This window comes from Podarcis bocagei (genome assembly GCF_964188305.1).
Source record: "Podarcis bocagei genome assembly, chromosome: 9".
Taxonomy (NCBI): domain Eukaryota; kingdom Metazoa; phylum Chordata; class Lepidosauria; order Squamata; family Lacertidae; genus Podarcis; species Podarcis bocagei.
Window position 1 is genome coordinate 15970461 of NC_138134.1, and position 24672 is coordinate 15995132.

Sequence of the window (24672 nt, forward strand, 5' to 3'; positions counted from 1 at the left end):
GGTGCTTCGAATTGACTGCTTCTTTCATGGAGTGAAGCCGCATTACTGTTGCCGGAGAGCGCCGACTTCTTCCTGTGGACAATTTGATCTTAAAACAACTACCCGTGAGTAGAACGGAAAATTGGATTTTTAAACGTCTTAATTTGGTACCGAAATGGGGAGGTTTCAAACAGGAAGTCCGCCTTCCCCTTTTGTAAATAGACTGAAGCAAAAAAGGCTGCAAGCTAAAGTCTTGGAAAGCTTTTCATAAAGGATTAAACTTCCATCGGCTAAAATCATCAAACCCCCCTTGGAAGCAGGAGGAGAGGGGGGAATTTTTAGACCTCGTAAGCCTGCAGGAGAGAGTGAAGAAAGTCAAATTACCACCGCTCTAAACCTGGAAACGTGCTGCTAGTAAGACTGAAGTTTTGGATATGCTCATTGACTGTGAATAGATCGTTTGTTGGCAGTAAGTTAAAGAAGAGAAATACATTGTTTCCATTGTCTCCTTCTGCGTTTAAAAAGGAGTAAATGTAATTGAAAATTGAAACTAGCTTTATTGTTGGAACTGTGCTTAAAAGGATTGATACAAATAGAAATTGTTTCCCCCCAGAGGAAGCCTTTGAAATTGTTACATGAGCGGAGCTGGGGGAATTTCCAGCTGTAAGACAAGACCGTGAGAATCTGGGATTGACCTTGGACTGCTAAGAATGTTGACAGAAGAAGCCTTAGTGGTTGCATTATGTAAAATTAATGACTCACTGGAACAGCTCCATAGGAAGACGGATGTGATAATTATAAAAATTGATAACTTGGAACAAAAAGTGACCAACTTGGGACAAAAAGTGAATATTAATACAGAAACTACTCAGGAATCGATACAGGGATCTACTTTGACATGGCAAACTGAGGAGAAGGCGGGGGAGAAAGTTGTTAGAGCCCCAGCCTCGCGTATGCAATTTGATGACTATAAGTGGATGCCTGTTATGACTGAATTTAGAGAAAGCCAGACTGTGAGGATTGGAGCCCCGCTTGGACTGGAGAAGGAAAGTTGGATAGATCCCTTCATGCAGGGATTTATTGACCTTTGGGACCTGGATTTGGGTCAGGAGGAGACTGGAGTTGTGGGGACTGCCAGACTTGGAGGAACTTTGAAATACGACTGGAAATATCTTGTGAATTTTACTTTTAACTATGGAGATTTGGCTGATTTGTTGAGAAGGAATAAAAACATTGTCAGGTGGGAATTTCCCCGAGATTTACCTTTCAGCATCAAAGGAAGGAAAATAAGAACAAGATCAGGAGAAGACAAAGTAAAGTGCATGTATAAACATGAAGAAGACTCGCAGAAGGGACTTGGAAAAGAGTTAAGAGCCTCGGACAGAAGATCACCAGGTTGATGGACTATATGGAATTGACGGAAAGGACTGTCAGAATCCGAGACCAGGGAGAAGAGACGGTGGAAGAATATTGGAAAAAGTTTAAAATTTATATATGGAAATAATGTAAAATTAATGAGTGTTAGAAAAATGTTGGAAGGGAATTATATGGCTTTAGTAGAAATGTTTTAAGGAATTAAGCATAAATAAGTACTATAGTATTAATGGAAAATAAGGTTAAAATATGTTAAGATAATTATATGACAGAAAATAGAGAAAGATGGAAAGGATTTGCTGAAATAATTAATAGAAATGGAATACAAAAAGGGAGGTGAGAGGAGGTCGATGAAACAAGGGAATGAAAGAGAGGATATTGAGATGGTATGATGTGTGTTTTTTGAATTGTTTTTGCTTTCGTTTTGTTTAATGTGTTAATGTTGTGTTGTGTATTGTTTATATATTGTATTGTATTGTATTGTTTTTTCTTTTTCTTTTTCTTCTTTTTTCTTTTTTCCTTCTTTTTCCTTTCTTCTTTTCTTTTTTCCTTTTTGTAAGGTTTAAAAGTAATAAATATTATTTTTAAAAAAATCATGTGGCAAGCATAGGCAACTCATCTGTGGCCATCTTACATTGTGGAGCATTCATGAAAATCAAGAGGATATATGTCAGGGACTGGACTGAGGAAGAACGGTGGAGACCACATCCCCCTTCTTCCCGAGAAGAAGAGGACAGTATAGACTTACAACTGTGGTTTGCAGAGAGTCACAGCTCAGAGAGAGAAGAGGGGCAAAGCTGGGAGATAATGGGAGACGCAGAGCAGGAACAGCTGGCTGACATGTTATCAATAGAGAGCATTCCAGACCCCCCTTCTCCCAGAACCCAGTGAGCAGTGAAAGTCGGAGAGGCAAATGTCCCTAGGCAGACACCATAAGGAAAGTAGAGCTACTGATGACTGAGAAGGGAATGGGGGAGAAGATTACTTGGAGCAATGCCATTATCTAAGAGACGGCATTTCTATCTCTCTATGAATATTGAATGAAAGACCTTGGTAAGAGTTTCTTGTCTTTCCTTTACTGGCAGCCTGCCGGGGGTAGCCAATGTGGTGTTCTCCAGATTTTGTTGGACTCCATTCCCATCAGCCCCATCCAACATGACCATGGACCTGGAGTCAAACAACATCTTCAGGGCACCATACTGACTACCCCAGTGTAGTCCAATGGAAGTAGAAGCTTCCTAGTGTTTTCCATGCTGCTGGCCAATGTTCATCTAACAAGACCACTCCCCACCCCCAAAGTTAGTGATAGCTGACCAGGAGTTCATCATAAATTAGATCACATAGTTCTTGAGAATACATGTTTGATTATCACCATCAGGAATGATGTGTGTCTGGACTAGTTTTATTCCAGGACAACAAGCAATATGTCTTTGCCAAACAAAAACAGATGTAATTGCTAAACAAGATTTCAAGTAACAAATTTCATTTTAATCACAAAAAAGAAAGCTCTGAGACATTTTTTCAATTACAGGAAGCCATTTTATTATTATTTTTCTCCAGCTGGGTATCCCTGCTGCTTCCTGAAATTACATGTAAATTGTCCCAGATTTTTGAAGAGGTGTACCTACTGAGGTTTTTCTTTTGTCAGTTGATGAAGTGTCTCTAATTAAAGTAACTAACTTAATCAGCAATTATAAGATAGTTTGCCCCAACCTGTGTATTTTTGGGACTAGACGAAAAGTTTAAGATTTTAAAACATTTTGGCTATCCCTAGTGACATTATTCTTCCTAATTAGGCTTTGGTGTTGGAAACAGGTCACCTTTTCTGCAACAACATCAAAAAACAATTCAGGAATGAATGCAGCAACTTTGGAAATGATAGTCTAGTTGAATGTGAGGGAATAAGGTCAATCCTGGTGTTTTTTTAAAAAAAACAGGCAGTAGATATATTGACACACATATGCACACACACAGAGAAAGAGATAATATGTGGTATAATTGAATGCATTTCTTTCTTACTAAGATCAAGACTTACCGGTACATTGTATGGATTTCTTGTGTCTGGGCTGTCTGGAGATGAACAGAATGGTAATCTTTAATAATAATAAAATATCCTTACATATCAAAGCATGGGATTTCAGGCGAGAAAACTAAGCTAGAGCTCTATCTTCTGTGTACATAGAGATTCTTGTAGTGGGAATGTCACTACTTGCAGGCCTTAGTGAATGTCCAAACAGTGAACCTTAGTGAATCTAGTTGCTGCATTTAGGCTGATACCTTGTTCTATTCTGGTAAGAAACAAAGGCAGGAAATAGTTTTCAAAACTTGTGGAGGACCTTTTCTCTTTGTGTTTTGAACACAATCCTGTGGAAATGCCCAAATCTTTGGGCCTCTACAGCTAAGAAGTGTTTCCTGCTTCATTGCACCAACAGAACCTGAACGATGAGTGTCAGGTTGTACAGCAAAATATTCTATCAGCCCCAAGGCTATTGTCTGCAAAAGTTACAGATCCTTTCATTTGATACATGTACGGCAAGTCAATAAAATTGTAATGTGGTGATGATTATGATTCTACATATTTATAGATTAAAAGCATTGCAAATGTGTACAAGATATGAGCATAATAACTTGGGTACAATTAGACCTACCTGGGAGCTCCCACAGTGGGAATTTCTACTTTTTTCTGTATACAACAATCTACTAATCATTACTTAATTTATTTATTTGATTCAATTTATGTCTTGCTTTCCATCAAGTATTTCAAAGTGATTCCTGGTAAACAGTATCAACAATAAATAAAATAAAATAAAATGTAGGAGGAATTTCAAACAATTCCATCCACTCAAACAATAACTATTGATCTATAAAACAATTTAATGTGGAAAGACCATTTCTAATAGCAATAATAATTAATACATCCAATGCAGACTATGAAAAAGATCTCCTACTGAAAAGCTGATTTAAATAGGAAGGTCCAATCAACACCAACAAGACAATGGAGATGGTACATGCCATGAATGGTGTGTAATAGGAGAATAGGTCCCAGCACACTGAAGCCTGATTCCTATGTTGTACATGACAGACCTCCTGATGAGATGGTATCTGCAGGAAGCCCTCTCCTGTACCACAGAGCTATCAAATAGGTATATATAGGATGAAATGATCATTTAGATATCACAAGCTACAATTTGAAAAGGGGCTTAGTATGGAATGCCTGCTGCTGTCTGAGAAACCACAAGTCTAGAACCCCTTGGGAAACATGGAACTAGCAATTATTTGGATGCTAGTCTACATCTTTGGTTATCAGCATGCTTCGATTTATGTTGTGAAAAGTGTGTCTGCTTTCTTTCTTTCTTTCTTTCTTATCATATACGTGGCAGAGAATTGCTATGCAATTGTAGGTAAGCATGCAAACTGTGATGCAGAAAGTTGCAGAGACATTTGACTGTTGCCCTTCGAATGCTCTTGAGTTGTTATATAGCTATTAAGAACTGTTAGCAGATCCTTTCACAAATCAGCCTTCAACCGTCTGCACTTCAAACTGGCATGCCAGATTGCAGAAGAAAAAATGCCGTAAATAGCAAAAAAGGATTTTTTTTAAAAAAAGTATTTCCACATTAGTTGGTTTAACAGAGATTAATGAAATCCTGTAATATCCTTCCAGACACGTCACTTGTGAAAATTACATTGAACACATTTCTTATTAAAGATTTTAAATGGCTCAAATCAGGAGGAAGGAAAACTATTAGGAATATGTTTCAACTCATAATAACTACATATGATTTCATTTTTGTGTGTTCAATAGCTATAAAAATCAGATATGCATCCTAATGATTTAATAGTATTCTCCCCACTCACCCACCACTGCCTCTTTTCGCTGTTGAATGAAAACTGATGCTTGAATGTTCTTGATGAAGACATGGCATAATTGGATCCCACTGCTCAATTACAGGATAAAACAATTTATAAAATGTGTTGTACGTTTGATGATTAATCAATGCTAATGGAGAGAAAGAGACAGTGTCTTAGGCCCAATATTAAAGTGGTCAAGGATAGAAATGCACATTTGGGACAACGGAATATTGACCGAGTTCAGTTGGATCCAAACCAGTGTAGCCACATTGGCTGAGTATGCAGAGCTATGTCCAGTCAAACATTTGCACACTGAAGAATACTTTCGAACATGGAACTCTTTGCTAGATCAAGGTGTGAAAGAAAACAAAAAGAAATTACCGTAATTTACAGAAGGTATGTTGTTTTACCATTTGCTCAAAGGGACTTACAAACAATTTTAAACTTAAGAAAGTGTTTAAAAACACTTTTTATGAGAAACCAGAAGCTTTCCTGCTAGGTATTCTAGGAGGAGAGATTCCCAAGAAAGACTATACTCTATTTTTATATGCTACAACAGCGGCAAGGATTTTGTTAGCCCAGAAATGGAAGCAGCAAGAAATTCCGATAGTAGAAAAATGGCAAAATAAGATGATTGAATATGTAGAACTGGCAAAACTGTCTGGGAAAATCTGAGACCAGCGAGACCAATGGTTTGAAAAAGACTGGAGTAAATTTATTACGTGTTTGAAAGAACATTGTAAATATTTAACAACACTAACAGGATTGAGCTAAAGGTTTGATAGCCAAAAGTAGACACTTATTTACAATTAAAAGGAATATCAATGCAAAAAGAAAGGTAGATAGGGGGAATGAGAAATGTGGATGAAATTATGATTGGAAGCTAGAAAGTAAGTTTGGAGGGATGGGGGAAGTTGACGACTCGAGAGTGTCAAATATAGGAGATGATAAGAGATTGTATGGTGTTTTTTGAAAATGAAAATGCTAATAAATATTATTAAAAAGTGCAACAGGCAAAAAAAAAAGGGACTTACAAACAATTTTAAAATATAGATGAAACAGAAGCATTAACAAAATTCAATCAGGCTAAAAAGCCATGTAAACACTGAGCATATACAATATGAATGTGAATTAAGGTTGTGTTCCTAAACACACGTATTAGGGGGTAAGTCCCTTTGAAAACAGTGGGACCAACCTCTGAAAAAGCATGCACAGCTCTATGATACCAGAGGAGGAGATTCTACAAAGAGAGGATGAAGAGAAGTTTTGGTGGTTAAAAAAGGCTTTTGACTGATTAATATTGTACGGCCTTTTAAATGTGTTAGTGGGAAGCAGAGGATTTTTGTTTTGTTTTAACTATTTATTTTGTTATTTTATTCTGTATTTTTATCTTATGGATTGCCCTGGGATTTTGGGATAAAGGATGGTATAAAAATTTAATAAATAAAAATCATACAATCTCAGCCCAGTCAACAAATGGACAAATCAGCCTATTTTCTGTCTGTGCTACTTTCACATGTGTTTACTATATTCATTCATAAATCGATCCTGTTCCAATTCCACATCAATCTGTGCCTTTAAAAAAAACCTATAAAAACCTGCATAAAATGCACATTTGAATACACAATTAAATAATATATTTAACTCATTTTCAACCCAAATATGCACTTGTAAATATGTCCAAACGAGGGCATGTCTAAATACATTTTGTCTCAAAATATGCATCTTTAAATTCACTTCAGGATATTTTAAAGTCTAGGGCTGTGGAGGAGTATTCGAGAATCGCATAACTCAGTTCTAATTTACATATTAATGACAGAGCTAGAACGACAGTGCACAAAGTCATTAATTATTTTTAAACCAAATAATGCGGCCGTTAAAACACATTCTTTGCTTATTTACAGTATTTTCTCTTTTACAATTGAACACATTTATTTGAAATAGAGAAAGTAATATATAAGTCTGATCCACATGTCAGGTGCAGAGATGGTCAGTTTGTGTCAGAATTCCTCAATAGATAATTCCTCAAGCATCCTCAGATCAGTCCTGAGCAAAGATACTCTACTGAAGCAAAATCAAGGCGGCAGTACTATGTACATTTTCCTTTTGAGCAGGGCTGGCTAACCCCTTTCAGCCCAATGATTGCACTGGGGGGTCAGCCCACCCGACTTGGGCCACATGTCAGTGGTGGGCATGGCCAATGGATGTGGATGTGTAAACACACTAGACATGCAGCACAAAACCCAACTCGGATCACACACATGCTCACCACATATACAGGCACACAGCCCTCTTTCTCTCTCTTCTCCCCGTCTGTCTCACAGCCACAAATACAGCCACACACATATGCTTCAACACAACAATGCTGGGGTGGGTGGAGACGCTGCCTTTTACTTTGCACAAAAGGACCTTCTCTGATGTGCATAGGATTTGACTGCATCTCATATGACCGTGAGGAGTGGACCCAATGTGTTATTCTCATATTGGTGCTACAAAATCATAACGGCACAATTTGAATCCAACATGACCATGAAATGAGTATTTTATCTGAATGGGGTTTGGACTGAGATGTTCTACTTCCCAGCAATCCATAAAAAACTGGACTTTTGTAGAGGGGCCTTCTGTTTGGAACTTCTGCATGTCCACTACAAAATCCCTACACATTGCAGAGGATTCTGGGATGTGTTCTGGGGGTGCTCAGAGGATTGTTGTCAGGCTTTGGGGAATTGGCTTCCTCTTCCGTGGCCATTAATGAACAGATCAAACAAAAGGAATTCTCACAGTTAGTTTCTTTAATAAAGACAGCGAAAGCGTCAACCCAGAATGGCAGTGCTCCCAATTAAGCTTACACCCCCTCTATCCCTATTAATCTACGTTGCTCCTATGTTTTGTAATCTGAGCTTCTATCCTCTGTGACTTTCTGAGCTCTTCTTGACCTTGGGCTGAGCAGAAGAATGCTGTCCAGAGACTGTGAATCTGTCAACCCTCTCTCTTCAATTGTTTCTTCTCCTGGCTGTTCCCCATCCAGTATTTCCCAGCTTCTGCCTTCTGAACTATGTCCCTCTGCAAACCACTGTTCCAAATCTATACTGTCCTACTGCTCCTGGGAAGATTTAGGATCATGAACAGGAGCAGGAGGAGGGGGTGGCTGCCACCATTCCTCCTCAGTGCAGGCCTCCTCAGCACAGTCCCTGACACTTGTTGGTCAGTGGCACCTGGGAAGTCAAACAGAATCCATGCCGGAAGTCCGTTCGACTTCCAAATTATTCAGAAACCAAGGTGTGGCTTCTGATGGGCTGCAGGAAACTCCTGCAGCCGATTGGAAGCCATGGAAGCCCCATCAGATGTTTGGCTTCCAAAGAACTTTTGCAAACTGGAACACTAACTTCCAGGTTTGCAGCATTTGGAAGTCAAAAGAGATGAGTACCAAGGCATTCGACAACCAAGGTACGACTGTATTGCCTCATTCAACATGACACAGAAATTTAGGACATCATCAACACTTCTCTGCAGCTGTGCTGATCAGGGTAAACTTGGTAGCTGTAGAACAGCTGTGTCAAAACTTATAGATGTTTGCACTGAAGAGCCCTGAATATTTCACTGGATTGCCCAGGTTTTCATCAGGAACCATTTTGATGATCATTGCTCTAGTTCAGGGGTCCTCAAACTCTTTCAGCAGGGGGCCAGTTCACTGTCCCTCAGACCTTGTGGGGGGGCGGGACTATATTTTTTGAGGGGAAGTGAATCGCCACGGGGGGGGGGGGAGAGAAGAAAGAGCCAGAGTCGGGAGTCCCCGCGGTCACAGTCCCCGCTGTGAGAGGAGGGCCCAAGAGCTGCTGCTGCTGCCTCATCGGCCACTACTCCCCACGGCCCCCTCGCTGCTCCTCCCCCTTCCCTCAGCCCTCACCAACACCACAGGCCTCAGCATGGGCAGGGACAGCTGCCGTCGCTGCCACCGCCTCCCGGCCCGCTGGCCAGGGCTAAAGAAGAAGGCGCCAAGGCAGAGATAAAGAGGGCTTTGGCGTGGTGCCTCCAAAGCAGGTGGGTGGCAGTCAGCGAAGGGAGAAGGGCCACCGCCAGGGGCAGGGGAGGAGGAGATCCACTGTCCATCTGGGCACAGAGACCCCGGCTCCTCCTCTGCCGATAAGCAGTGACTCACCTGGATCAAGATTGGCTCTTTGGCGCAGGGCGAGAGCGATGACCAGAGCAGGAGCAGCCCCAGGAAAGAGCAGAGCAGCAGCACCATGCGCAAGAGGAAGCCCAGCTTCAGCTGCATCCTCAGTGCCAGCCCGACGATCTCACCAAAGCCACCACCAAAGCCACCGGCCTCCTCACTGCTCCCTCCTGCGTCGCTCTCTGCTCTGCTGTGGGAGCCATGAGTGATTGCGTGCCAGCAGCAGCTCTACGAATGAAAGGTTGCATCAGAGTCTACCTCAACTGAAAAGCCGCGTTGGAGATGCTTGTCACCCTGAGCTGTGCTGAGGTAAGTGCCGACATGGCCTTTTGGCCTCAGACACTTAGCAGGGGTTTTCAAATGGCCATGCGGGCCAGATTTGTAACCTTTTCAGGCCGCATCCAGCCCTCGGGCCGTAGTTTGCCAACCCCTGTCTAGTTCATGACACATCTAAGCTCCTACTATGGAGCTGGGAGGGGGTTACATTTTCAGGGGTGGGGTTACCACGTGAAAAATGTAGGTGCAGATAAAACATGGTGGGCGTCCTTTGCTGTGCAGATTCCATTTTAATAGAGTAATAGTATTCATACCAAATTACGGTTGCTGTAGCTTCCTTTCACCTTGAATGCCAGACTGCATTATATCATTAATAATAATGGATGGTTGTATTAGAATGAGCATTCATAAAGTATATAAATAAACATTATGCAAACAATAATTACAGCACAATGTGAGTGGTGAGTCTTGTTATTTTTGGTACAGGTTCCTTTGACTTTCATTTGAACTAATTGCATCTTTAAAAGAAAACATGATTAATATTAATGCTTACTAAAGTAGCCTTATAGGGACCCGGGTGGTGCTGTGGGTTAAACCACAGAGCCTAGGACTTGCTGATCAGAAGGTCAGCGGTTTGAATCCCCGTGACGGGGTGAGCTCCCGCTGTTCGGTCCCTGCTCCTGCCAACCTAGCAGTTCGAAAGCACGTCAAAGTGCAAGTAGATAAATAGGGGAGGTAAATGGTGTTTCCGTGCGCTGCTCTGGTTCACTAGAAGTGGCTTAGTCATGCTGGCCACATAACCCGGAAGCTGTACGCCGGCTCCCTTGGCCAATAAAGTGAGATGAGCGCCGCAACCCCAGAGTCGGTCATGACTGGACCTAATGGTCAGGGGTCCCCTTACCTTTACCTTAAAGTATCCTTAACATTCTCCCTGGGGGGGGGGAATGAAATAAGCAGATGCAATTCTCTAGTAATGTTATCTATCAAAGGGCATAAGATATTTAAGATCATGTCATAGGTATCAAAGGTCTTTTTCTAACTGTTTTGGGGGACACCTAGGTTCTTGGAAGTTTATCAGGGATCCTGCAGTGAGGAGATCATTAATTGTGGAAAGGTTTCCCTGAAAGTCAGAATGCCGATCGCTGCATCTTCTCTTACATTGTGAAATTACAGGGAACAATAGTGGGAAACTGAAATATACTCAGAGTCGCAAAGTGATTTCATGCTCTTTATTCAGCTCATAGTGGTGAGGAGGAATGAGTGAATGTCCCCTTACAGTATCTGCTTTATATACATTATTTACACAATGGGCTGCACATGATTGGCTAATTCCGGAATTCTACTGTAAGCCAATCAGGTTGTGGATTCACTTCTATCTGGAGCAGGATTGGGTGGTTCCTGCCAACCAATCATACTGCTGCATTGTTCTAGGACCAATCAGACTGCTGCATTCTGAATCCTATTGTTCTGGGACTAATCAGACTGCTGCAATTTGGATCCTATTGTTCTAGGACCAATCAGACTGCTTCAGTTTGGATCCTATTCAACTCAGTACATAACAGAAACACACTAAATTTCTGCTGAGTGTGGTTCAGCAATGGCCTTTTCAAATCTATATTTTATTGATCCCCCCCCCCACACATATTACAGTAAATAGTATACAGTAGAATAGAATATACTATTCTGTTGTGCATACTATTCCACCCACCCCTGGTTCCCTCTGACCTCATGCTCTTCCCCACCCGCTTTAACTGCAGTATGTTCGTCTCTGATATTCAGTTGCTTCTCATGCTATGCAGTGTTCAAGTTTACATGCTCAGATAACAGTTAGGATAAATGAGGGTAGAAGCCCTGCTGGAGACACAGATTAACATCCATTAAACTGGGGAAGTTTCCATCTCTGTCTTTTACCTCCTACGGCTTCTAGCTGTGGATATTACTTGGTTAAGAGTTCCAAAAATGCACTCCAGATCTCTTGAAAACTTTTCTTTTTATGTCGTTTCTGTAGAGCAGAATTTTTTTCATGGGCTGTTCATTGCAGCTTTCTGTGCTTGGTGTGGTCCAGGTTTTTCTGTGATGAAGGTTTGTTCATTTTGCTATCCCTGTGTTTGGTAGAACCTGCCCCTTTTATAAATCCCCACCCAGCACAGGTAAAGGTAAAGGTACCCCTGACTATTAGGTACAGTCGCGGACAACTCTGGGGTTGGGGCGCTCATCTCGCTCTCTAGGCCAAAGGAGCTGGCGTTCATGCTCTGGGTCATGTGGCATGACAAGCCGCTTCTGGCGAACCAGAGCAGTGCACAGAAACACCGTTTACCTTCCCACCAGAGTGGTACCTATTTATCTACTTGCACTTTGACATGCTTTCGAACTGCTAGGTGGGCAGGAGCTGGGACTGAACCACGGGAGCTCACCCCATTGTGGGAATTTGAACCACCGACCTTCTGATCAGCAAGTCCTAGGCTCTGTGGGTTAGACCACAGCGCCACCCTGTGTTTGGTAGAACCTGTCTCTTTTATAATCCCCAGCCAGCATGTATGTAGCGAATTATTGTGCTGGTGTCTCCTATTAGCAGGGATTTGTCCAGAACCTGGTTGATTATGGCCAATATATTCTTCCAGAAGGGTTGGATTACTGGTTAGTTCCATAGTAGGTAAATTGGGTCTGCTTGCAGCTGTTTAAATCTCCAGTCATCTTTTGGTGTTGTTGTGGAACTGTGACCCTTTGAGGGTTGTTGTCCAGTGGAAGTGAACTAACTAGACAATGGGAAGCAAAGTAAGGATTTCATTCTTGTACAAGAATGGTGTTGCATTCTGCTTTTACAGAGTTATCCTATCAGGCTTTTTATGTCAGCTGGATGAAGTGACATGTGGCAAACCTAATTGCTTCACTTATTTTCCTCCTCCCCTAAGTAGCTAGTCTTCTGTATGCCTGTGAGAAGTGGTTACACAGCTATATCCGGTGCCATTTTTCTAGTAAAAGAGGCGCTGGAACTCACCATGAATGCCTCCCCAGTGTGGTGTAGTGGTTAAGAGCAGTGGACTCGTAATCCGGTGAACCGAGTTTGATTCCCTGCTACTCCATATGCAGCTGCTGGGTGACCTTGGGCTAGTCACACTTCTCTGGAGTCTCTCAGCCTCACTCACCTCACAGAGTGTTTGTTGTGGGGGAGGAAGGGAAAGGAGATTGTTAGCCGCTTTGAGACTCCTTAGGGTAGTGATAAAGCGGGATATCAAATCCAAACTACTACTTCTCTTCCTTTTCTTATAACAGCAATGGCACCCACCTGAGAGGTGCCAGAACTGAGTTCCAGGGAGTTTCTGCTGAAAAAAAAAGCCCTGGCTATATCAGAAAACAAATGTATGACTTCTTGGTAGAACTCTGAATCTTCTAAGCTGTTCCTAAGCATGGTTGAGACCACAGAGGGATTTCCCAAAAGAATTGCATAAAGAATTTGAAACAGCAACAAGTGATATTTGCTGTGTAAGCGACGTAACTCGCACAGGTGCTAAGCAGAAAGCCATCCTAGAGGGTCTGTGAATAAGTTAATGCTTCTCATTAAAGAATGGGGTTGCCTGCTGAAATTGCCATTGCTTTTCCATGTTACATAATGGCCATTGACTGTTGTGCTGCTGACTGAAGAGTTCATGACTGTGGAATTAAACTGACACCCAGCCAAAGGTGAAAAGTGGTAGTTAATGAATTATTCTGAAGGAACGAAAAGGTTAGGAGACGGATTTACTTAGCAGTTCCGGATTAGGGTTGGCTAACATTTGTCACCTTGAAAATGCCAGGGAATTTTCAATTGGCAGTTTGATAGATTGCATATGAGATTTGGTTGGAAGGGAGAAGGATAAGAAGCAAAAGAGAGACAGAAAAAGCCAACTTGAAGTATGACTGCAATGTAAGCTTAAACAAGTTTTCAAACTCCTCACAGTTCTCAACCATAATTCCTTTTAAACTGTAGCTCCATGAAGAAACCAGGAGTATTTATTTTATTAATTTAGATTTATAGATCACTTAATTAAAATGTAAAAATATCCATGTATTTTGAATAAATACAGATAAAAGTAAGAAAATAGCAACCACATCATAAAATTTAACAAAGAACTACCTAAGCAAAACTACAGTATTCAAAGCCATGACAATTAAAATGGCTTCAGAACTATTTACACGTAGAAGAAGAAGAAGAGTTTGGATTTGATATCCCGCTTTATCACTACCCGAAGGAGTCTCAAAGCGGCTAACATTCTCCTTTCCCTTCCTCCCTCACAACAAACACTCTGTGAGGTGAGTGGGGCTGAGAGACCTCAGAGAAGTGTGACTAGCCCAAGGTCACCCAGCAGCTGCATGTGGAGGAGCGGAGACGCGAACCCGGTTCCCCAGATTACGAATCTACCGCTCTTAACCACTACACCACACTGGCTCTCAGAATAGATGTACAGAATAGATGTACTTTAGGGTTGCTTGAACGCTTGCATCCAGTGTTATAGATCTTCCCAGTCACTAGATTCAGGACCTACAGCCAAACAATAACATAAAGGGCTCCACATCTTCTCTGGGGGGCCGGGGGAAAACCCAGAGCACATTTGAGGGGTACAGGAGAGGGGACAGAGAGGAAGTTCCACTGAATGAGCAGAAGTCGTTCTATTTGTGCAATACCTTGGTTAAGTGCAATCAATTTTCCCAAGGTTGAAAACTTCTGAAATCCAAAAGCACTTGATATATAATTGAATCCATCAAAAAAAGGAGTAGCTTGATCTGATGCAGCTCCTGCTTCATGCTGGAATCCTTTGTTTTTGCATGCAAGCATGAAAGGCTCTTGCAGACGAGCATGGAAGGGTCAGAGACCTTCATTGTAGTGTGTTTTGATCAAAACTGCTACAACAGATGGATGGTGTGCTTTGCTCAGGAGGTCAAAAAGGGTAAAGGCCTGACTTTAAGACTTTCTTGCTTTAAGAACTTAAGGATATACTTTTCTAAAATCCCATTTCTTTCAATATGTAGGCCCTGTCCTTATGTAATACTAAGCCAACTCCGGCTGAATGCAATCACACAAACATGATGGCACTTGGGAATGAGATTGCACATTCTTTTCTCTCAGGTTTTTATCTCAGGATAGTATGGCTTATACTGACCTAGTGTGTCATCTGAATGTGGGATAATGGTAAAGTTCTCTCCACATTTACCATGATCTGCAGCAGACCCCTGAAGTCTCCATATTTTCCAGGGACAGTCCCAGATTTACAGAAGCTATCCCAGTTTCTCATTTGATCCCAGAATATCCCAGATTTCCTTGTTGTTGTTTAGTCGTTTAGTCGTGTCCGACTCTTCGTGACCCCATGGACCAGAACACGCCAGGCACTCCCAGAATGTCCCAGATTTCCTTAGGACGCCCCTATTTTCATCAGAGGGTATGGAGTTATGCAACCCCCTAGCCAAGGAGATAAGTAACTACACAACCTTTGGAAGACATCTGAAGGCAGCCCTTTGTAGGAATACTTTTTAAAATGTTTAATGTTTTATTATGTTTTAATATATGTTGGAAGCAACATAGAATGGCTAGAGCGACCCAGTCAGATGGGTAAGATATAAATAACAAAATTATTCTTATTATTATGGAATAGGTAAAGGACCCCTGACAGTTAAGTCCCGTCGCAAACGACTCTGGGGTTGCGGCGCTCATCTCACTTTACTGGCTGAGGGAGCTGGTGTTTGTCTGCAGACAGTTTTTCCAGGTCATGTGGCCAGCATGACTAAGCCGCTTCTGGTGAGAGCACAGCAGTGCACGGAAATGGGCCGTTAACATTCCCACCAAAGTGGTACCTATTTATCTACTTTCACTTTCGAACTGCTAGGTTGGCAGGAGCTGGGACCGAGCAACAGGAGCTCACCCCGTCACAGGGATTCGAACTGCCAGGCATCCAATTGGCAAGCACTAGGCTCAGTGGTTTAGACCACAGTGCCACCCGCATCCCTATTATGCAATAGGACGTCTCTATTTTCTGTGGAAAAATATTGGAGGGTATGCTGTAGCCAAGAACATACTTTGCTTACCCATCATGTTTGAAGAAAAGGCTTAACTATGACTCTGTGCTTAGACAGCATACTGAGCGAAACCTTGGCTTAGCTGCTATGATCCACTGAGCTAAAAGGACTAAGGAGATGCAAAATGGGTGTGAGGTCATCCTCTCAAGCCAGTATGTTTGCACAGTCCTGGTAAGCCACAGCTTGGCTTCCTGTGATGTGCAAACCAGACAATAATGAAAATACTGAAAGAGCACATCCCGGCCAAAGGTGAGCAATTTAAATCCCATTGATTTCAGTGGGAAAGTGTTAAGTACATGAGACTTAAAAATCTTTAACTTTGGCTGAATTGTATCCCAAGTGATTAAAACAGGTTCACTCCATAAACTTTACAGATTAACATTTCGAGGGTTGAATGTGTTGGCTGAAGGCAGTCTTTGTTCCATCTGGTATGCTAGAAATGTCAAAAGCAGTGGCATTCAATTTTTTTTTTTCATTAGCTGTCCTCAGTATAACTGAAATAACATCTGTAATAGCTGCTAACAACAGTAGGCCTTTTAAGAATAATAAGGGGAAATAACAGATAAAAGGAAGCATGTTCCCAGTATGCTTCCCTGGAGTCCTGGAAATAAACAAAAGACAGCACTACATTATTTTCCAAAATGAAAAAGAAGGCTGCGAGCAAGGTCTTTTCCATAGCAAAGGCACTTTACTAGATGCCCTCTGGGTGGTAGGGGTGGGGAGAGACGTTTTTAGTTAGGTCAAAAATAAATGCAAAAACATAGGACTAGATTTTAAAAGCCTTTCTTTGAAACTAATAAAAGAAATCAAACAGGGGTGGGAGGATAGCCTCTTACTCTTTCCGCTTGTCGCAGGCTAGAGGAACTGGCAAGAAAGTTTGCCAGGATTTTAGTCAAGATTAGGAAAAGCATAGCTCTGGAAAGACTCCATAAAATGGTACAAAGTGTGCCTCACAATCTTATGTATGCTTACACAGAAACAAGGATGGGGAGGAAATTTGATTTTGACTGCATTCAAATGTAACTTACCTAATATGCCATTCCCTATAAAATATTCGGTCTTCACAATACATAAACCAAAATGCATATATCCTTTAAAATGTGACTTCTTTGAATTTTGCCACACAGTATTTCAGCCAGAAACGGTAGAGCAAAATACATATATTAAGGGAGGGTGTGTATAAAAATGTGTATGTTAATGAAAATGACATACAAAAATATATTATATTAGATAAAATCCTCTGCAAAAATGTGTACATTAGGCAAAGGTGCATTTTTAAAAATGTGTTAGGTGAAATGCAAACCAAAATGCTGACAAATTTTCATGAAAATTGTTGGTGTTTCCCCACCGAATTATAAACCAATGGAGAAATGTGCTGAGCTGAATTTAAGATTGGAAAAACAAGAAACCTGAGAGAAACTCACATTGATAGGTGTCAATCCATACTCAGAAACAAGGATTGCTGAGAATAAACCCCATTGAACTCAGTGGGGCCTACTTTGGAGTAGACATGCGTAGGGCTCTGTCAAAATTTGTCCATGGGTACTTTGAGTACTCAACAGGTCCTATTCTTTCTGATTGTGAACACAACCAGGCTGGAAATTGCCTGTCATGGTGATGAGACTGTGCTATGAACATCCGCTGCACCCTTGTACATACAAATGAACAGCAGAAGCAGCAGTAGCCTAGGGTTCTCAGAAGAATCCTGAAGCACACACTTGGGAACTTATACCACAGCATGGGAAGAAAACAAAGGCATCTAGCTGATAGGGACTCAGCATGCAGGGAGAGAAGCAACACAAGAACTGTGAGTGACACAATTCTACAGCTCTGGGGAGCAGGAAGGACAAAGATAGGGAACACTTAAGATGTGATTAGACTGGATGGGGGGGATACTACAGTGGTACCTCGGGTTACAGATGCTTCAGGTTACATACACTTCAGTTTACAGACTCTGCTAACCCAGAAATAGTACCTTGGGTTAAGAACTTTGCTTCAGGATGAGAACAGAAATCGTGCTCCGGCGGCGCGGCAGCAGCGGGAGGCCCCATTAGCTAAAGTGGTGCCTCAGGTTAAGAACAGACCTCCAGAACGAACTAAGTTCTTAACCCGAGGTACCACTGTACTGTTTGAAACTAGGATCTCTGGTCATCAGCAGAAGGTTTTGGAATTCCTGAAGGAAGGGAACAAAAACTCACCAGGTCTCTTCTAAAACACTGAGACAGACTTGGAGCTCTGAAGGAAACTAACTGCTGCAATCTGCTGCCCAACTCTCAAATGAAAGAATCTGCAATGGACTGCATCTTTTGTGGATTCAGAATCAATGTGCTGGACCACTTCCAACCCATTGCCACTCATTACCACTTCCAGACACGGATTGATGATGATACTTTGCTCCACATCCCCCAATGACTGTTCCCAATGTAGATGTTAAATTACAGGAGCAATGAGATTGAACCCTGAAGGTTTTCACAAGAAAATTCTGACACAGCCAAGCAAAAGTCACCCGGTCCTATTCTCTGGAACTGCTCTTGTATGTGGGAGCAGAGCCGCAGCAAAGGAGCGCCCCCCCAACTTTCTCAAATCAATATTATCAAAATTTGCTGAAAGGTTACACTTGCTCCCCCTGTGTCCTTTTCCCAACAAATATCATCAAACGGGGTGAGCAAGGCTGTTTAGGTCCTCAAACCAGGCTTGATGCCAGGTTGAAATGGGTCTAGATAGTTGGCTTTGAGAAAGCAAGCCTTTAGATAAGAAATGCTCTAAAGGAGGAGACATGCCACTCAAGCAGCCCAGGAAACTGTGATGTTCAATGGCCGTAAGATGTGGGAAGAAACAGCACCAGGCAGGAAGTATAATGGAAGAGTATGATCCACGAGGACATGGCTGTGCGCAGAACATTGTACACCAGCATTCTACACTGGATAGCTCAGCTGGTTACAGCATGGCACTGATAATGCCAAGGATGTAAGTTCGATCCCCATATATTCCTATATGAAATTATATAGGACTATATAGACTTTGATAACTATCCATTGGATTTTGCATTTCTCCATAGGTTATGATGCAATTTAAATGTATCAAAAGGCAATTCAAATACATGTTATCAGATAAATTGTTTTAGAAAAACTAATGTGGAAATGGAATGCAATTAGGGTTTAAAACATGCAAAAGTGACTTAGAACAAGGATTGCTGTGGGTTTTACTTAGCACCAAACTGTTGCCTCGCTCTCTTTGGAGCATCACTAGATGACTATCTTCTATGGAGCAACTTAAGTTTCCAAGATGAGCGAACCAAGAATCCTACTGTTTATAAAGCTTGTGGGGACAGAAACATTAAAAGGTTGGGAAGTGTGGAATAGTTTTATTAGTCCTTTCAAAATTAGTTTGGCTTTCCTTAAACTCCTCACAGTTTTCAGCTGTAGCAGGACATCCACATTTCTTTCAAATTTCAGTGGAAACCCAAGGATGTGATGAATTCCCCCCTCCCCCTCCACAAAGTTTGCTAGTTACGGTATTTGGTATCTCTTTGGACTTTGTTTGAAATTCCTCAGATAGCTCAACTGAGGAGTAACACTGAAACTTTTTTCTAATTTCACTTTCAGTGGAATCCTGTTGGCAGTACTACAGAAGACAAGATGACTAATTGTGCAAAAATCAAGTGGGAAACTCTGAGTGAATACATCATCTATGGCCCTTGTTTTTCTTTTGCTGGCTATATCGGAGCTCATCCTAAATGTTCCAAAAAGGTATCTTCGAATAGCAAAAAGATGATGTGTGGCATATGGTGATAACCTGCAGCACATGTACGGTGAGATTTAAGATGGCACAAGAATTAGAGATGTCAACTGCTATCTGCTCATGATAAATTATTCCAATACATATATGGGATGGAACACCTCAACTTTCTAAGAGAATTCCAAATACACTTTATTGCCTTTGGTTATGCATCAATCCAGCCTGACTTGAACAGTGAAACCATGGGCATCTTCCATTCCACTGATGCAAAGAAGCCCTCGAATATAGATAGATGCAAATAGAGTCACAAATAACAAAACAAAAACCCAGCAGTAAAGAAATAGGGCACATATAATATATGAAAGGGTGGAGGATAAAGAGACAGTGGAAATATATGAGAAAGAACTAAACGATACTACATAAAATTAGCAGGTCATACGATACCCAAGCAGAAATCTACAATGTATTTAATCATGTGTTTTATTTAGTGAGAAGAACTAGGGCTGCACTGAATTTTTGCCTGCAAAAGTGTGTTTTCAGAGGACGCGGAAAACTCCACACCAATTCCATCTTGCAAGATTTTTCATCCATTTCCCATATCTGCTGCTGCTTGTGGGGCACAGGTTATATTTTCTTCATGAAAAGATTGCAGCCAATTAGGGATCAATTGTGATGGAGAAGGAAATGTTTTCTTGCTCTTAAGAAAGGTTTTTTAAAAAATGTTTTTAAAGAACCCCTGGATGGTTAAGGCCAGTCAAAGGCGACTATGGGGAGCGGCGCTCATCTCACTTTCAGGCTGAGGGAGACAGCGTTTGTCCACAGACAGCTTTCCAGGTCATGTGGGCAGCATGACTAAACCACTTCTGGCACAACGGGACACCGTGATGGAAACCAGAGCATACAGAAATGCCATTTACCTTCCTGCCACTGCGGTACCTACTTATCTACTTGCACTGGTGTGCTTTCAAACTGCTAGATTGGCAGGAGTTGACCTAGCAGTTCGGAAGCATTTTGACCTTCTGATCAGCAAGCCCAAGAAGCTCAGTGGTTTAGACCACAGCATCACCCGCGTCTATGCTCTTAGGAACATAGGAAGAGTCTTCCTGAATCAGGCCAGTATGTTGTTGTTGTTGTTGTTGTTGTTGTTGTTGTTGTTGTTGTTGTTGTTGTTAATGATACTAATAATAGTAATAATGCCACCCTCATCTATAGATCTCAGGGTGGTATACAACATAAAAATGCAAGTTAAAAACTCAAAAGCATCTAATTCAGCATGCCGTTCTTACAGTGGTGAACCAGATGTCTATGGGGAACCTTCCAGCAAGCCTGGAATGCAACAGCAGTCTCTCCTTCTGAGGTTTCCAGAAACTGGTATTCAGAAGAATATTGTCTCCAATGGTGTAGGAAGAACATAGGGTTAGTAGCCATTGATAGTATTATTCTCCATGAATTTGTCCTGTCCTCTTCTAAAGACATCCAGGTTGGTGTCCATCATTGCCTCTTAGGGGAACGAAATCCATAGTTTAGAAAAGTCCTTTCATTCATTTCTCCTGAATCTTCCATCATTCAGCTTCCTTGTTTATCCATGAGTTCTAGTGTTATGAGACAGGGAGAAAAACTTTTCTCTAACCGCTTTGTCTTTGCTTTGCATAACTTTATAAACTTCTATCATGTTTCCTAGCATCTTAAAAAGCAGAGACATCACCTTGCCAACAAAGGTCCGTATAGTTAAAGTTATGGTTTTCCCAGTAGTGATGTATGGAAGTGAGAGCTGGACCATAAGGAAGGCTGATCACCAAATAATTGATGCTTTTGAATTATAGTGCTGGAGGAGACTCTTGAGAGTCCCATGGACTGCAAGAAGATCAAACCTCTCCACTCTGAAGGAAATCAGCCCTGAGTGCTCACTGGAAGGACAGATCGTGAAGTTGAGGCTCCAATACTTTGGCCACCTCATAAGAAGAGAAGACTCTCTGGAAAAGACTCTGATGTTGGGAAAGGTGGAGGGCACAAGGAGAAGGGGATAACAGAGGATGAGATGGTTGGACAGTGTTCTCGAAGCTACCAGCATGAGTTTGACCAAACTGTGGGAGGCAGTGGAAGACCAAAGTGCCTGACGTGCTCTGGTCCATGGGGTCATGAAGTCGGACATGACTAAACGACTAAACAACAACAATCATGTTTCCTCTTAAGCACATTTACTCTAAACTAAAAATAAATAAATCCATCAAATGCTGTAACCTTTCCTCATATGGGAGCTTCTCCATCTCCTTTATCATTTTGGCTGACCTTTTCTAAACCTTTTCTAGCTCTACAATGTCCTTTTTGAGGTGAGGTGCCCAGAGACAGACACTTAATGTTTTAACTGCTGTAGCTTTTGCCTGGGTTCTCCAAACCCAGTTACTCAAGACTGTATTTTTCTTTTCTAGGGACAAATCCTACAATAGAGATATTTACTTCCCCATATACCTTTATTGACTTATTCATTCATTTTTTTCAAATCAATAATCCACCCTTCCTCCCACAAAGGGGTATAGGACGAACAACAACAATCATCTAAGGGCAACATCTGCTATTTGCCAAAATTTAAAGAGACCTGTGATACAGTAATGGATCTCAGTCATCTCATCTAGTTTTGCCTTAAGACACGAAATTGATCAAGGGAGGCGAAGATGCACACGCACCTCTATTTTGTTTAAAAGGAAAATATGTATCAGAGCTTCAAAAGTTCATGAGTGGTTGACCAAACTCTGTTTCATCTTAGGAAAGCCATATTTTCCCCTTGGGATAAATAAATTAAAAAGTTAATACCCCAAATCAATGCAGATCCAGCTAGAACTGTAATCTGCTATTTCCATTGAATTTCACATAGCCTAAGTATAAACGGGACACGGGTGGCACTGTGGGTTAAACCACAGAGCCTAGGACTTGCCAATCGGAAGGTTGGCAGTTCGAATCCCCGCGACGGGGTGAGCTCCCGTTGCTCAGTCCCTGCTCCTGCCAACCTAGCAGTTTGAAAGCACATCAAAGTGCAAGTAGATAAATAGGTACTGCTCCAGCGGGAAGGTCAATGGTGTTTCCGTGTGCTGCTCTGGTTCTCCAGAAGCGGCTTAGTCATGCTGGCCACATGACCCGGAAGCTGTACGCCGGCTCCCTCGGCCAATAAAGTGAGATGAGCGCCGCAACCCTAGAGTTGGCCACGACTGGGCCAAATGGTCAGGGTCCCTTTACCTTTAAGTATAAACCCGGAAAACAGCAGTATCCAATCTGATATCCTTCAGAAGTTGGATTACAAGTCTCTTTATCCCTGACCATTGGATATGCTGCCTGGGTCTGATGGAGGCCAACAGGTAGGGGATACCATGTTGGCTATCCTTGCCATAAAGGGATAGCTAATTCATTTATTTTTCTATTTATTTAAAGACATTAATAGGGATTGCAAAAAATCTCCAGTTGCAGTCTTATCTGTATCAAGTAGCATCATTCTCCCTCCTTCTACTGTCATTAAGCTAAAGGATGGTTGGTGTGAACTTTACGGTTGCAAATTGTTTCCTTTTGAAATTGCAACCGCACCATTGATATTGTTGCCCAACGCTTTGCAAAAACCTAATGATGTTTCATAATGAGGCACTCGGGACTGCCTTCTTTAATTGAAGCACAAGTGTGTTCTGTCTTATAAGCTGCACGGCCTTTAAAGGCTTCTTCTATATGAACTGATGCTCATTGATTCTAGAGGTTTGCTTTGTACTAATGCATGTTGAATGAAGATTAGCAGTGACACGCTCCTAATGAAAGATCAAATGAATTGCCAGAGTTCACATGAGTGTAAGGGAATTTTTTGTCACTAAAATGTCATTGTAGTCTACCACTTAATCTTAATTAAATAAGTGACAATGAGCCATCTAGCAAGCTATTAAAACTGAACCCAACTCTATTGATTGAAATATAGGTATGGTTACTTCCAAGAATGAGGTTCCTCTTCGTTGGCAGGACTGATTTGATGAATCACATGTAATGCAATACAGTCTGTCTCAAATATGAAACCAAACTAATTTAGTATTATAAGAGGTATTCCCAAGAATAAAAGCTCACCAAATACTCAAAGCAGATGTTAGGCAATTTAAGGAGAGACTGGTGAAATTCATACATTACTTGAATGCAGTCCTAAGAGAATCTATAGAGATTTGGCTGATTTTTATCATTCTGGGAGGAATTTCCCTCTCAGGGCATGGAAATCTAGGTGAGCAAAGTCCTACAGATGGGGTGCTTTTGCAGGTGATGGTATTCATAATATTGGCTTGTTAGTCCTTACTCTTGAAAACCACATGTACTGTACTGATAACAGAGCACCGATATTTAGATTGCTAAGTAGTTTGCTTATTATCTGCACCAATATCAAAGACATTATATTCACTGTAAGGAGAAATGTAGACGTAAGGGGTTTTTCTTTCAGTTCATAGAGGTTTGGGCAATATTCAGAGGCCTTTCTACTTGGAATAATAGGTTTGGAATTGCCCAAGCAAGATGTCAGATTGTTTTTGTATGCCACAACTGCAGCCATAATTTTGCTGGCCAAAAATTGGAAATCACAAGAAGTACCAACAGTGGAGGAATGGCAGATGAAGATGATGGATTTTTGGGAGCTAGCCAGCCTGACTGGAAGAGTCCGTGACCAGAAAGAGGAGGAGCACCATGAGGAATGGAAAAAGTTTAAAGAATATTTAGTTAAATATGTTAAGATAAATTAAATAGAATTACTTACGAGTATCAGATTGGCCTAGGATTTCAATATGTGATGTTGTAGAATACTATGGATAAAAGTTAAAATGAAAAGAAAGAAAGAGGTTAATGGATCAAGTAAATTTTATGTGAAACTAGTTTTGGAAAACTGCTACAATGATTTATATGGAAACTCAGTTAGGGGGATTTGAGGAAGTCACCCAATAAGGATAACAAAAGTGGAATTTTTACAGCTAGGATATATGTTTGTTTGCTGATGTTTTTTGTCTATGTCTGTGGATATGTTTGTTATAAATTTGGAAAATCTAATAATTTTGGGGGGGGAAATAGAGTTTGGGGCAATATTATTATTATTATTATTATTATTATTATTATTATTATTATTATTATTAGTTCACAAGCATATAGGATACTATGTGACTGGACATTGCAGCTCAAGGTACTGGTGATATTGCATAAGGTAGGGATGGGAAACCTTTGGCAATACTGCA